The 14599-nt window shown below is 48.0% G+C and overlaps 1 long non-coding RNA gene and 1 other non-coding gene across 2 annotated transcripts in view; one reads left to right on the top strand and one right to left on the bottom strand.

Annotated features, from left to right (window-relative positions):
- LOC105093786 (uncharacterized) overlaps positions 1–14599 on the bottom strand; it is a 463250-nt gene that overhangs the window by 366229 nt on the left and 82422 nt on the right. The window lies entirely within an intron of this gene.
- Positions 5467–5573, top strand: LOC116155051 (U6 spliceosomal RNA). The gene has a single exon (XR_004139080.1). It is a non-coding gene; the product is annotated as a U6 spliceosomal RNA (small nuclear RNA).

The following is a 14599-nucleotide window of genomic DNA, read 5'->3' as shown; positions in this document are numbered from 1 at the left end:
CTACAGATGGGCTCTAGCCCACCTTTGGCAATTATATCTCCACTTACGTCTACGACGCCTCCAATGTGCACTATGTATTCTCACATTTGAGCCTCAAAGCCCACTTCTGCTCATGCCCCAATCCTTCCCCTCTTCCAGAGCCTGGACCAGATGCCTCTCCACATGATCTGCCTTCCAGAAGTGCTCCCCGCTCTGCTGAGGCCCTGTAGCACTTTGTCAATCATCTTCTGATATCACCTCTTGCTTACAAGGCATATCTGTCCCGCTGGACTGTGGGCTCTCAGGAGCTGAGATTTCCCCTGATCGGGTCTGTTCTGGCCTGCTGCCTTCAGTAGTTCAATCTAATGCCTTCCATTTTCATGTGGTGGGTTGGGGGGAGACATGTTTGTCCTAAATCAACCGGTTTGACTCCTGTGGGATGTCACAGACACACTTAACATTATTAATTTTCCATGAGGTTTGGCTGTGAAGTGTTTGGCAAACTGTCCATGATGAGTTTTTGACACTCACTCAGGTTGGAAATTCAGGGTGGCAGAGTGGTGTGGTAACCCGCATTTGGCTTAAAGTGTTAGTTCAGTGTTTACATTTTCACAAACTACAACTTTAAATTTATGCATAAAGAAAGAAAAGAATTCAAAATCAAGTTGTGCATTTCAAGGAGTTTTCCTAATGCTTTTAAATAAGAAGCAAATGGAGGGTTACAGAGAGAGACCTGGAGAGGGAGGCTGGAGCCCTGGGATTAATTCCCATCTCTGCACTGCCTGGGGTGTGACCTGAAGCACGGGAACTCCTCTGCCAGGGCCTCTATTTTCTCAACTGTCAAGTGAGGAACTTGGACTGGAAGATGTCTGATGCTTGTTCTAGGTCCAACAATCAAGGACCTGTTGGATGCCAACTCAGTGGAATTTGTTGGCTCTGGGGTTTGTTCTTTGGGACCGTCAGGGATTGAGAAACTTCTGGGAGCTCTTGCTCCTAGAATGACCTCTGCTGCTGACCAGAGGCCTGAACTGGAAGGACTGAGTCCCTTTGTTTTCTGGATTCATTTGCAGACAAACGGAGTCTAAGCTGTCTTGGCAATAAGGAAAACATGGCCCCATAGGACCTGGACTTTGAGGAAACAGATCGGGTTCTATTTGTTTTGCAGAAATACATCCAGACCTTAACTATCTCAACTCCCAGTGTGGTTTCTAAATCTTGGCTCTTGGGAGATCAGCCTATCCAACTGCCTTATTTTATAAATACGGGAAGTGAGGCCCAGGTAGGGGGAGTGACTTGCCCAAGGTCGTAAAGGACAATGTGTAGAGCTGAGGTAGGGCCTTGTCCTCCTGGTTCAGGGACTGCCTTCCTATCCACACTGTGCCGTGGAACTTAATGCCGGTGTGGCCGGGGCTGGGAGACATCCTGAGCCCTCCTGGAGGGAGGGGCCGGGATACGTGGAGCGATGTGAAGCCCTCATCTCACTTCTCCTGGAGTCAAGCAGGTCAGAGCTGGAGGGGCCCTCAGACAATGTCTAGCCCTGTGTTCCCCATCCTGGGAGGAGCTGGCAGTGAGCCCGAGCCAGGAAAATCCTCATCCCCTGTGTGATGGTTATTTGGAGGTGGGGCCTTTGGGAGGTAACAGAGTCATGAGGGTGGGGCCTTGTGATGGGACTATAATCCCCATAGAAAAGCATCTCGCTCTTTGCTCTCCACCAAAGGAGGACACAAGAAGATGGACATCTACAAACCAGGCAGGATGCCCTCCCCAGTTACCAAATCTGCCAGCACCTTGATCTTGGACTTCCCATCTCCAGAACTGTGAGAAATCAGGGTTTGTTACTTAAGCCCCCAGTCTGTGATAATCTGTTACAGCAGCCGGAGCTAAGACATTAACTCAGGCAACCTCTTCATTTTATAGATGCATAGACTGGATCCCAAAGAGGGCAAGTGACTTTTTTCAAACTATGCAAGACCCAGGATATTCCGCCAAACCCTTATCAGTCTGTCTCCCCGTCCCACTCCCTTTCTAAAGGGTCAGAAAGTTCTCCGCCCTTACTGGTGCACCCAGAGAAGGCTTCAGCTACTCCACCCGTCTGCCAAGGCACTGGAATGCTTGTAGTCAGGAGGACTTGAAAGATTTCCTGTTTTCAAAAAGCTGAGATCGAAAAGTGCTGTCATTTTCTTTAAATACATTCTTTTGAATAAAACATCATTCCGGATGCCAGCAGCAAGCTTCGAAACATGTTCAAGATGACATGATTGATAACAAGAAGGCTTTTTCAAGATGTTTCTAATTTCATCTTCCCGGTTAAAGAATGCGAACTCTCTCACATGATGTATGGCCCAGTAAGAAGGTGTGCTCTGACCAAAGTTATTTATTTATGCTTCCATCTTTGACAGATGAATATTAACTACCGAGGAAATCATAAAGCCAATTAGTAAAAGCTGAATAATGTCCACGTGAAAACGCGAGCGTGGAAACACAAGTCACTTCTCATCCGAACAGCAGAGCACAGACATTCTCTGCCTTCCTCCGGGAAGCCAGGGCCAGGCCAGGCAGGGCACAGTGGCTCCTCTCCCTCCAAGGTGCCCTCAGGTTGACCATGATGATGTCCAGTCCAGGAGCTGATTCTGGGATGCTCAGGAGAGAGTCACCCTGGCTGTTGAATTCCCCCCATGTAGGGCCTGCAGAAAAAGTGCATCTCTGCCCGTCCTGCTACTCAGCCACTGACCTCCAGCACTGAGGGCAGATGAGGAGACCAGGGAGAAGCAGAGCTCCAAATACAGGCTCTACTTCCAGGGGGAAGTCTACTGCAAGGCAAATGCGGGTAACAAGCCCCCAGTCCCACCTCCTCCTCACCTCCTCCTGTTCCTGTCTGCTCTTTGTGCCAGTGTTGCTCCCAGGAGCTGCATAGTCCACAACTCTTCAGTGAGCACCTACCACGTGCCAGGCACCAGCAACACAAAACACCACCCCTGCTCTCACGGGGCTCCCAGACCAGAAGGAGACTCAGCAGGACCCCTCCAGGGACTCGGGAGGGTGCTCGTATGCTGGGACAATGCTGTTCCCCCCTCCTCGAGTCTGCCTTGTCTCTGAAGCTGAAAAAGGGAGGTGGGGGTGGGGGCTGACGGCAGCTCCCCAAATTAACAAGAGGTTAATTTCCCCCACACATGCTGTGAATGTTGTGCTTTGCCTCCAGAAATGAAGAACAAACCACCTGAGCTTTCACTGGGACGCTGTGAATTATTCTTTTCCCCAGCACCCTGGGCACCAATCTGTCCCCTTGCATTTTGTCACCCATTGCTAATTTTTAAAAATTTCTTGACAACTGTTTGTACCACATTAACATGACGCTACCACAGTGCAATTCAAAAAAGCAGTGGTCTTTCAGGTGTAGAAGGAGGTCCCTCATCACCCTTCTTCCCCTAACATCTTTAGCCAATCATCAGATCTGCCTGGAAACTTTCCTGTAGGTTTTACCCACTGCAAAAACCTTGTCTTTAAAGAGAAAGGCCCCTCTCCAACCTGAACCACCAATGGTACCTAAAAACCTAGCAGGGTTTTCACTTCCCTCTGTCCCAACCCACCTCGCCTTGTCTACCGGCCTCATTAGAGTGTGGAAATAGGTTTTGCATTAAGTCTCCCCTGCCCGCTTGCTGAAGATTCCCAGATGATACAGCTGATTACGAGAAGGCACAGAGGTCAGTTCCAGGGTTGTAGGATCCTAGCATATCTGAGCTGGAAGGAACCTTGGGGACGGTCCCATGCTAGCCCTTGACTGTTTCCTTTTCCAGAGAAGGAAATGCCTCCGCTCACAGCAGCATCAGTGTCGGGGCTGGGGCGGGAACCCCTCTGCTCTTGGCCGCTTGATCATTTCCCCCAAACCACAGCACCCTCCACATTCAAGTTTGCTCACTTTCTGGCCCCAATTTACCAGCCTGGGATTTAACACCCTAAATAAACTGTGCAGAATTCCTAGGAACTCTTCAAGAATCCAGTCCCACATGTGTGATGAAAAACACCAGAAAGTACAGACAAGATGTTCACACGTGCGATTGTGGACAGTACACCTCTAAGCCCCTCCGGACTAAAATCTTTGATATTGTGGGTGATCTGTTCTTCCAGAACAGAGTACACAGAACTTCAATTTCTCCCCAATGTGCACGTAGGACTTTGCAAAGTTACAAACTGTTTCTCATGGCCAAAAGGATCAGTCTCCCTCTACCCCCACCTAACGAAAGACAAGAGGTCCAAGAGATCATTTGCAGCCCGAGGAACCCACCATGAAGCTGGATGCAAATCTTGCTCTTCATTAGTCAGCTGGATCTTCTTTGAGGAGGATTTCATCGTAACATGATTTGGATGAACCCAGAGAGTAATATTAAAACCATAAACTATGTAGAAGTACACAGAATGGCAGGCGCAGGAGACAAGTAGGGAACGCTGAATGTTATTACCACGCTCCAAATGTAGTGCCACGATGTCTAACCGCAACTCACCATGTTAACTATCAGACTGTTTAGGCATCTTTACTTCTAGTCGGGAAAATAAAGTTGTCTCCTGTCATGTTGGACAGTCTGAGTATCTATCTTACATCAAAGACAACAAAGTATGTAATTTTGCATGTTCCTGTACCCGTCATTTTAGTACAAAAGGATTTCAAACTCAAATGTAATACTCTTGTTCAGAATGGCATTTGTGAAAATCACAGCAGAGCAGCAAATGAAGATCATTACATGATACATGCAACTTGTCTTGCCTTTTTTTTCCCCAGTAAGACTGAAAGAGAGAAAAAGAGTAGATATTTATCACTGTAAGTCTCTTCCTAAAGTCTGAAGAATTACCCCTTTCAGCATTGCGATTTGGTGATCAGCTCCATAAATATATAATAATCTATTAGTGGGAAATGGGACTTCTTTTATTTGTCATGGAATCTGCAAAGAATGTATCAGCCCACTGGAATTCTTCACACAGCATGGGTTCTGGGTTTGAGCTTTGATAGTGCACCAGAACCAAAGAAATGGGGCAACGGTGAAATCAACCAGCAGAGAAAGACAAATACTGTATGATCTCACTTATATGTGAAATCTAAAGACATCAAATTCTTAGAAACAGAGAGGAGAATGGTGGTTGCCAGGGGCTTGGGGGAACTGGGGAGGTGTTGGCCCAGGGTACAAATTCCCATTTATAAGACAAATGAAAAAGTTCTTGGGATCTATGCACAGCATGAGGAAGATAGCTGACAATACCGCACTGTATCCTTGAATGCAGCTCAAAGAGTAGATCTGAAAGGTCCTCATCACAAAAAAAAGAAATGGCAAGTATGTGAGGTGATGGAGATGTTAACTAACCTTATTGTGGTACTTTTTTTTACAACATATGCGTGTGTCAAATCATCACTTTGTACACCTTAAGATTACACAGTGTTATACATCAATTATATTTCAACAGAGCTGGAAAAAAAAGATAAAGAAAAAAGAAAACAACGTGCTTGCTTCGGCAGCACATACACTAAAAGTGAAACGATACAGACAAGATTGGCATGGCCCCTGCACAAGGATGACATGCAAATTCACGAAGCATAGACACTAACTACTGTACATAAAATAGATGAACAACAAGGTCCTACCATACAGCACAGGGAACTATAGTCAATATCTTCTAATGGCCTCTAATGAAAAAGAACATAGAAAGGAATACATAGATGTATAAGTGAATCACTATGCTGTACACCAGAAATCAACACAACATTATAAATCAACTATACTTCAATTTAAAAAAAAAGAGAAAAAAACGAGATGGAGGTGAGTGTCAGATGACAAGGCGAAAGTATGTGGCTATTACGACTTAAGCATTGAAACTAGGGGAACTTCTACTTATGGTTCTGCCACTTACTAGGTTTATATCTTGTGGCAAGTTACTTAATACCCGGCTACGCTTCCAATTTCTTGGTTCTAAAACTAGGATAATGATAACAATACCTCCTTCATAGACTTGTGGAAATAAACGACTCATAAACCTTAGCCAGTAGGTCCTGGATCATAGTAAATACTCAATACATGTTAGCTCTTTCTCTCTTCCTAACACCTAAGGAGTCCTTTTTCCCTGGCTCCTAATTTGTCTTTGATATCTTCTCCTTTGGCTTTTCAAACAGGAAAGTTGTCACATCTCATGAAATTATCGGGTCAAAATCTACACGCGTGGTTAAGATTATTAATGATTCCAAATTGCCCTTCAAAAACACTGATATATTTTACATTCCGTATGCACACAATGCTGACAAGTGAGACCAATAAGTAATTTCAAAGACCATGAAAACCTTACTAAGTGCACAGAAGCGTTTGTGTATTTATTTTCAGTGATAGAAAATGTAATTATTTTGACAGCTATGAGAATTGTTCATATATATATATATATATACATATGAAAAAACTATCTCGGTTACTCCACTCCAAAAAAAAAAAAAAAAAAAGAATGGGGCAACAATACCAAGCCCCTCAACCTCTCTCCCTTCATTCATTTGTCTTGACCTCACCAATATTTCCCTGAGAAATAGAGGCCATCCATCCATCAAGTTCCTTCATTGTTCCTTATCAAATCCACCCTTTCCTTTTTCCTTCTACTCACTGCTCAGAAGAGACTCTGTGCTTCCCACAGACTGGTCACTGCACGTATCTCTGGACCTCGCTGTCTCTAGCCTCTGATCTGCCTCCAAATGTTCACGTGTCCAGATCTCCCTCCCTGCGTCCTGCATCACCCACGACTCCCTCCCTGTCCCCGCAGCATCAGTACAAAAACACACACCTGAGCCTCCAATCTTGCACCCAGAACTCTCTCTTGTCCCCACACCCCCATCTTCTTCTCAGAAGATGTCCTCACTCCAGCTCTGCTCCTGCACCACCTGCTCACGAACAACCCACTCCACTGGGGCTTCCACCCCCACAGCTCCATGGAAACCACCTCTTCTAAAGTTACCACAGAATCTCCTTCTCTGCTCGGATCTGAATGTTGGTACGCCTAGCGCTTAGCCCCCACCCGCTCAACACTGACCATACCTGAGCACGCAGCCCCAACAGCTTTAACTGCAGGCCCCTGCACCCTGCCTTCCCTGGTCGCTGGAGTGTGCTCAGCTCACACAGGCAGACCAGACGTGCCTGCCAGGTGTTGGTACCTCCTGGAAGCAGCTCTCAACCCATGGCTGATAGGAATTGGTGGATAAATGCCCTAGTCCCTCGCTATTTTGGAGGGATAATCTTGAGGCATGTTCTACAGTGTCTACCAGAGTTCCCACCCTGGGTTGAGCCCTGATATGATTATTTAATGCTCTCTTGGTTAGGGGTTGCTATGGACTGAGTTGTGCACCCCCCTCCAAATCCGTATGTTGACGTCCCAACCCCAATGTGATAGTATTTGGAGATGGGGTCTTTGGGAGGTAGTTTGGTTTGGATGAGGTCATGAGGGTGGGGCCCTCCTGATGGACTTAGTGTCCTTATAAGAAGAGACACCAGGTGTATCTCTCTCTCCCACTCTCCCTCTTCCGCTCCCTCCCCCCTTGTAAGGACACAGTAAGGAGGTGGCCGTCCATAAGCCAGGAAGAGAGCTTTCATGCATCATGCTGGCATCTTGAACTCAGAACTTCCAGCCTCCAGAACTGTGAGAAATAAACTGCTGTTGTTTAAGCCCTCCTTTCTATGGTATTTTGTTATAGTAGCCTGAGCTAAGACAGGGTTAGGAGAAACAGAGACTGAAGAGACTAAAGCCCCCTGGTTCAAGGGGCGAGGTCCAGCCTGGAGATATGAACCCATGAGGGACATAGACAAATTGATGAAGCAATAAAAGGGGGAAAGATACTTTCTATCTCACAGGGTGATGGTGAGGAAGGAAGGAGATGCCTCACATCCTCTGCTCAGCTGTGCCAGGGCATGTAGCAAAGGCTTGGTAAGTGGGACTGTTCTTACTGTTCTTATGTGCAGAAGGTGGATACATTCTTAGAATTATAAAATCTCAGATAGACCATCCAGGTCCTTTGCAGATAGGGAAACCAAGGCTAAGGCAGGAGGACTGACTTGCCTGGCATTTCTCTGCCACGAAAGATTGTTTTCACAAGATTTATAGACCCACAAATAAGAAGGAAGGTGAAATTTAACTGTAATTTGATATTCAGTTAGACAGGAGGGCACCAGTCAACCTTCTCAATGCCAAGGCCAATGAGCTTTGGTCCTGATCTTGCAACTGCTTCCCTCGCCCGATGCTGCCAGCCTCTCCTCCTACAGAAACTCTCCTGACTTGGTTTCCATGAAGTGATGCTCTCCTGACTTTCTAGCAAGGAAGAGAGAGAAGAAAATAAAGTCTCTTCTGAGAAAGTGACTTAGGGTGGGTTCCCAAGAAGCAGAGCCCGTGGCGGGATGGGGATGCCCTGAGTCAGAGGGGAGGGCTCTCGGGATGCGGGCAGTGAGGGAAGCAGGACGGAGCAGGAGCTGAGAAGGATGTGACCTCGCGCAGAGGCTAGCCTGCTCCCGCGGGCAGCTCTGGAGCATGGGTTGCACCAAAAGTCGGTCCCACCTCGCAGAAGGAGACCAGCCCCGGGTGCCCCGGTCAGTCAGTCAGTCAATGGAGCCCGCAGCCGGGGCAGCTGCTCATTGGGAAGCTCCTGTCTGACTGAGCACAAGTCTGCAGAGAATGGGGGCAGCTGTGAGTCATTAGCACCCAACACTCACAGCAGCTGCGAAAGCCTCAGTTACACTGGAAGGAAGGGAGGAAGGGAGGAGGGAGGGAGGGAGGTTGCATTAAGTGATCACCAGAGAAGTGCTCGAGGGGCAATAATAATTCTCATTATTGCAATCCTCCTGGAAAGCCAACCAGGTCAGTAGGTAGGTGTTACTAGCTTCAGTTTATTGATGTGGGAAACAGGGGGAATTTGTCTGAGATTTGGAAGGAGGAATGAAATGATCCCCCATCCCCAGAAAATGACCCACCAATGTGAGAAAGTGTCAGATTATTCACTTTTGAAGAGCAGCCTACAGATCCCAAAAGGACCTCAACAAACCCTGACCCTGGGATGAAGGAGCAAGTATCTGAGACCTCGATTTCCGGTACTACTTCACCTTTCTCGGCCTCAGGTTCCAAGTCTGTATAATGGGTGGGACATTGACTGTCGCAGCCTGCATGATGGTCTCCAACAGCAGCTACATCCTAAGCTCTGGACCCTGTGAATGTTCCCTCACACAGCAAAAGGGACTTTGCAGATGTAACTAAACTAAGGATTTTGAGATGGGAGATTATCTTGGATTATCCAAGTGAATTCTAGATAAAACCACAAATATCCATATAGAGGGAAGGAGAGGGAGATTTGACACAGAAAAGAAAGCCAAGTGAGCACAGAAGATTCAGAGAAAGAGGATGCTAAGTGCCCGGCTTTGAAGAAGGAGGCCACAAGCCAAAGGAGGCAGGAGGACTCCAGAAGGTGGAACAGCAAGGAAGTGGATTCCTTCCCTGAGCCTCCAGAAGGAACGACCTCGCCAACATGTTGACCCTCAGCCCCAAAGACTCTCTGAGCCCCTGACTTCCAGAACTGAGGATAACTTTGTATTGTTTTGAGCCAGAGTTTGTGGTCATTGGTTATGGCAGCACTCAAGATCGTTTCCTTCTTAGGAAAACTGTGGAACAGACTACATCTTCCCCAGGCCCAGGGTGGGGCCAGGCTGCTAGTGGAGACTTGGGGGATTGGGGAGTGTCGGGGGTTATAGCTCTAGTTCCCCAAATCACAGCTGCTGGAACCCTGTCTTCCTGGGAAGCTTCCTGGGTGTTCTCACAGCACGACCTCCCCCTCGGCCAGGAACAGGCACCGGGGAAGGATGGAATTCAGGAAACGTCTGTTCGATTGGCTTTGAAACTGGGTGTTTGCAGATCAGGCATCCTGAGCGTGAATAAGGCTGAGTCTGGAACTGGGCCAGTAATGGCAGCTGTGACCTACAGGAGGGTGTGCAGGCCTGGAATGTGTGTGTTGTCCCGACGAACAAATGCTTCTAACACTCAGGCTGCTTCACGGGGCCCCAGATCCCCAGATAGAGAAGGACGTGGGGTATAGGGAAGGGAGCTGTCCCCCCACCTCTGCCACCTATTTGCCCTGTGACTTTAGACAAGTCCCCCCAGCCCTGCTCTCTGGGTCTTTACCTCCAGGCTGAGACAGGAGTGGGTGAACTGGGTGATCTGGGGAGACTGCCTTCTTTGACACTGGGTAGTTTCAGATTCCTGGTAAGGCTCACAGCCAGGCAGGCTGACCCCACTGGACACTCAAGATTTAGAGGATCACAGAGCCAAAGGCTCAAGAAAAGCAAATCCCAGGGCCTCCCAAAGACAATTAGAGAGGCAGGACAGAGAATGTACTGTTAAAATATTGTGTCTAAAAACGTATCGAGGCAGCTACAAAATGCATACTGCATTTGTATCCCAAACCAACAGAAATGGAGTGGAGAGATCAGCCCTTAAGCAGATACATTTACAGAGACAGGAGTAAATCTTCCTCCAGCAGCCTTTGTTAGTCAGAAAACACTGAAATTGAGCATCAGGGAAGTAAGGTGATCGGAAAGGGGTCAGGGGCCCCAGAAGCGTCTCAATGACTGCACTGCCGAGGGATCTTCCCAAACTCCATCTCAGCAGCCTGGGAAGAGAGAGGCCTCTTAACCAGAGTGGAGTGATCGGGAGGTGTTACTGTCATTTACAGGCCCCCCCGTGGCAGGCTGAGGTGGCTGAACTTGGAGAGCGAAGCCACGTGCTCAAGGTCAGGAAGCTACAGAGCAGCCGAGATGAGATTCACAGTCAGGACTGTTGAACCCCAATCCCCCAAGTTCTGAGCCACCAGGGAAGAACTGTGGAGATGAATTCAGATGATGTTCCTTAGAGCAGGCCAACGTCAGTCATTAACTGAAAGTCCTGGAGGTTCTGGGCACATGTCTAAACTTCGTAATGGTCATGGGAAAAGGAAGTTATCATGCTGGTCCAAAAGCCAAATGTCTATTGCTCTAACGAGGACAAAAAACAAGGATGGAAGGACCAAGCACGGCCTAGACTGGTCCTTCACGTACCTCCAAGGCCAACAGGCACTGGCTTGCTCCCAGGAAGGACTTTTTATAAGTCAGAGCTGAAAGTGGAATGGGCTGCCACAGAGGTAGTGAGTCTCCCATCACTGGGGTTATTCAAACACGAGGTCTTTCCAAACCACAGACTTGACAACATCAACATCCCTCTTGGTGTTTCAGGCCTTTCCCATCTGCCCCTGCCAACTCCCAGTCTCAGGCACACCCCTTTTCCACCAGCATCTTCTCCACAGCCCCAAACTTTTCATCTGTCTGTCTTTGACCACACTACCTCCTCTGCTGAAATGTCCATGAGCTCTTTCTATACCTCAGGTCTCCAAAATACTTTTATAGATCTGTTCAAATGCTTCTCCTTGACCAGTCACACCCCAAGCCGTTTTGGGGACCTTCCCTCTACGCTCCCCTGCAATTGACTTTATTTGCCTCCTTCTGTGCCTCTCTGGTGGCCAGCTAATAGCTATGCCTCTGTTCCCCCATCACCAGCACCACACAAAACTCTAAGTAGGCCCCCATTAATGGGTTTTGCATGAAAGTAACCAGCTTCTGTGGTTTGCCTTGTTAAGCCAAGCTTGCTGCCTTCTTGCCTTCCCAGAGAGAAAATCCATGCCCTGGCACGCCCACAGCCCTGCCCCACCAACCTGAAAACTCTAGGCCCGCAGGGGGAAGGCCAGGAAGCCTGTGGTTCATAGCTAATCAGGTCGTCTTTGAAGCTAAGACCGTAACAATTTTATTTAAAAATTTTTTTTAAATTTAAAACTCAAGGAAGAAATCATCAGGAAGCTCAGTTAGAGGCCTCTGGGCTCAAAAATCGTGAAAGGCAGTGATATTTAAAAAATAAGAATACTTTCCCAGTTCTCAAGGGGCACACTGAGGTTCTGGGGTGTCCGGCCATTTGCCTCCCATCCCCCATGAACATTATAACACATCTCCCCAGCCTTGCTCTGAATCTCTGCTGTTCAAACACTGAAGACAATTCTCTAGCACGTGGCCATGCGGACCAGATGGTGAACGTTTCTTCTGGCAGGACACAGTCCCTCCCCTTCCTCAGAATGGGACTGCAGGGGGCTGGCTCTCGATTGATAGACGGAAGTCACAGCCCTCCTCTTCCCAGGAATTACACGTGGAGAGCTGTCCAGGGCCCCCGGGTTTTCAACCATCTTCTCCTAGGATCCCTGGCACAGGGATTCAGAGGGTCCCCAGGGGGTGGTATTTCAGGCCAGGGCCCTCCTTTGGTGGCCTTGCCCAGGAAGCCTGCTGGTGGATTGGGCGGGGAGCAAACACAGGGGAGTTTTCCCAGGTCTGCCTTAAGGCAGTGCAGTTTTTAAATCCTCATACACCAAAAATTGATACAGAATTGTACATTGACTATACTGCAATTAAAAAAAAGCTCTAAACCAACCAATCAATCCTTGTGAGCAGTGATCCCAGGAAGTCACTGGGAAGTTAATACAGCAAGAAGCACAAACAGCCTGCTCTTGGCAGAGAAATTGCTGGAGAAGTTCAGGCAGAGGACCAGTTGGTTCCGAAGAGGAAATGCACAGCTGCAATCTGGTCCCCAATCTGACCAGCCAGCCTCCCACAGGCATCCCAGTTCTTCCAGTCGGAGGGAGGAGGATGCCAGCCCACCAGCTTTAATCACTCCTTTGGGAAAAAACCCTTCACATGAGGGACTGTACGAACTCCTCTGCCTCTCTCTTCTCCGCCTTTGCAAGACAAAGCAGAAGGCCATTTATCACCCATGCTGGGGTCTGCTTATGTGTATTGGTCAGAAGAGGCCAAGGTATGCAGCTGTAACAACTAGCCCCCACTTTCAGCGGCTCACCTCAACAAAGATTTTGTCATTTGTACTGTATGTTCAGGGCAGGAGAAGGGAAGGCAGCAAATCACACACTAGCCCTTAAAATTCCCGCCCAGAGTGACACACATACCTCCCCTTACATTTCATGAGCCCCAGGTAAGTCAGAGTTCCCACCTAACCTTAACAGGTCAGAGAAGTATAATCCCACCATTTGCCCAGAGGTCAACAGAAAATATTTGGTGAACAGCATGAAGAACTACAGCAGCTTAATAGTAATAACAATAACAAGGATAAAATACTCAAAGAAGCTGACGTTTACTGGTATTTATCATATACCAGGCATTGGGCAAAGTGCTTTCCATCCTTCATCCCATTAATATTCACAACAGGCAGATGTTAATACTAGCCTGAATTTACAGATGAGGAAATGGAGACTCATGAATTCCAGGTGCTTGCCTGAGGTCAGCTGATTGGAAAATTGTGGATCTGGGACTCGAACCCAGGGCTCTAAGGCTCATCAGACTATGCTTTAACCACTCGACTATCCTGCTCCCATATATTCAGCGCCCTTCAGAATGGTGAAAAGGCAACTACACCGACTTTGAGACAGAAACATTACTTTCTTGTTTTATCCAGTCACGTGTAGAAGGTGGTCTCCAGGTCCAGGAACAAAATGATTTGTCTACCATCCAACCAGCCTGCCCGTGGCATGCCAGACCCCATACCAGGCAGCTGTTAATTGTTGTCTCCCCTAATTCTTAACATGCACCTGGCAGGTAGGTCTCACTGTCCCCATTTTGCAGTTAGGTAACTCGAGGCACACAACTAATTACAGCAGAGTTTTAAACCCCTATCTGGCTGGTTCTGAGACTTGTGATGACCAAGGAAGACCTCTTCGTGGGGAGGTCATCCCAGGTAGGTGTGTGACTGGAGAGGACTGGCCGGGGAGGGGGAAGGGGGGGAGGAGAGAGGGGAGTCCCTGAGTCCATACAAATGTGGGTGTGCTTTTCCAGCCCAGCCCCTTCCTTTCTCACTCCAGAGGGAGTGAACCTTAGGCAGGGTGGCCTCAGCCAAGTTGTTAAAAGTCCCCACTGGCAACTCCTCCCTCTTGGGTCTTGGAGTAAGGCATCTCTACCTCTAAGAGTCTTCTTGGGAAGACAAAACATTAAGGCCCTGCCAGTGCAGTACAGGGATAGCACTTGGCTTTGGAGCTCAGTACAAATACCCTCTCTACCACTTTGAAGCTGTGTGACTTTGGGCAAGTCACTTAAACTCTCTGAGCCCTGGTTGCCACAAAATGACAAGGTTGGGCTGAATCTTCCTGAGAATTCATCCCTGATCATGTTTTAGGAACTCATGAAGCGCTGAACTGCAGAAAAGGTCCTGGAGTGAAAAAAGGGACGTGGGGGAGTCAGGGAATGAAACTCCAAGGGAAGGGGGAAGGCAGCTGATGGTTAGGAGCCACCCCTGTGGGTTGGGGTAGCACTGAGCGCTTGACCGTCATTACTACTTGTGGTTCCCTCTCCCACCTGCTGAGAGATGAGCTCGTATTATCCAGACAGGAATCAATAGAGCAGGACTAGCACCCAGGCCAGAAAGACCCAAGTATGTCCTCAAGAGCAGACAGGTGAGTGTGTTTGCAGGGGAAGGATTATGAATGATCTCTTCCCCACTTCTTTTGGTTTTCACTCTAATCACAAAAGTCCTACAAACTTATACTAAATTC

This window comes from Camelus dromedarius, chromosome 9, assembly GCF_036321535.1.
Source record: "Camelus dromedarius isolate mCamDro1 chromosome 9, mCamDro1.pat, whole genome shotgun sequence".
In the NCBI taxonomy this organism is placed as follows: Eukaryota; Metazoa; Chordata; class Mammalia; order Artiodactyla; family Camelidae; genus Camelus; species Camelus dromedarius.
The sequence above is the reverse complement of the archived record's forward strand: the minus strand, read 5'-3'. Positions and strand labels throughout refer to the sequence as shown.